The following is a 1,637-nucleotide window of genomic DNA, read 5'->3' on the forward strand; positions in this document are numbered from 1 at the left end:
ATTATGAAGAGCTTTTTCAATATTATGCGCCGTTGAGGATTAATTAACGATTTTGTTCAATTTCATTTATAGTTGGGTCGATCAACAAACAGTCACAGTATCAACAGTGAGTTTAGTCTGGCAGGTCAAGGGAGCGGGTTATCACTCGAGTGATCCAGGTTCGAATCCTGGTGAGAACAATTTTCGGGATCGGTCTCAGAACTCTGGGTAGGGTACTGTCATGGTAGTTTAAGTACTCAATGCTACAGTAGTGAGGTAGGACGATGTCCTCGAGGCTCGGGGAAGGCGGGAAACCACTTCCAAGTCGATCCTGCAAGTCTGCAAGTTTAGTGACCTTATCTCACACTTAAATATTCTAGGGAAGGTTTGGACTAGTGGTTATTGTGTTAGGCTGTCATGCGGATGACCGTGGTTCGATTTCTGGTAACATAACTTTTTTATTTGTTCTAGTACTTATCATCAGGCTGCGGACTTCAGTAGTTCAGTCCAGTGTAGTGTACTAGGGAGTGCTGACTCCCGAAAAACAGCGATTTTTCGTCATAGATAGTGGCGTAGTAGTTATACCTCAGTTTCCTTACCTGCATGGTTACAAGCTCGGGTCTTTGCAGGTCCGTGCGGGGTCCCCACTTTAGTGGGGCGCACGGGCCGATCAGAAATTCAACGTTACGAGTCTCTACGCTCTTCAAATGGCGCGCGCCAGCGCAATCGATAACCTAACTCGGCTCTACTCTATTCGATGTGAGCCGAGCAAGCAGTTCAATGAACAACGCGCAACCATCGAGCACGCTGTGCTCGATGGTTGCGAGCCTAGTACCAGCTCAATAGTGAGCTGGTAGTAATGTTGTAGGTCCAGTAATGTCGTACCACACTTCCGCCGAATGGGACTAGCATGGTGCCAACGCAGTGCACCGATCAGGCAGCACACCGCTAGGTGGAAGGCGCGCGCTTCTTCATCTCCGCCGCGTACACTTTTTGCGCATCGGGGGAGGGGCCCCGGGCGCACGCTTATTGGCCGAATGGAGGCTCCCTGCAAAAATGGCTGATTCGGAAGCCGATTTCGCCAACGACGCATAACATCACCCTCAAACCGGTACCAATCGACTCCTCTCGCCGTCCTGAGTAACATTATGAAGAGCTTTTTCAAATATTATGCGCCGTTGAGGATTAATTAACGATTTTGTTCAATTTCATTTATAGTTGGGTCGATCAACAAACAGTCACAGTATCAACAGTGAGTTTAGTCTGGCAGGTCAAGGGAGCGGGTTATCACTCGAGTGATCCAGGTTCGAATCCTGGTGAGAACAATTTTCGGGATCGGTCTCAGAACTCTGGGTAGGGTACTGTCATGGTAGTTTAAGTACTCAATGCTACAGTAGTGAGGTAGGACGATGTCCTCGAGGCTCGGGGAAGGCGGGAAACCACTTCCAAGTCGATCCCTGCAAGTCTGCAAGTTTAGTGACCTTATCTCACACTTAAATATTCTAGGGAAGGTTTGGACTAGTGGTTATTGTGTTAGGCTGTCATGCGGATGACCGTGGTTCGATTTCTGGGTACATAACTTTTTTATTTGTTCTAGTACTTATCATCAGGCTGCGGACTTCAGTAGTTCAGTCCAGTGTAGTGTACTAGGGAGTGCT

This window comes from Perkinsus marinus, assembly GCF_000006405.1.
Source record: "Perkinsus marinus ATCC 50983 genomic scaffold scf_1104296977516, whole genome shotgun sequence".
Lineage (NCBI taxonomy): Eukaryota > Perkinsozoa > Perkinsida > Perkinsidae > Perkinsus > Perkinsus marinus.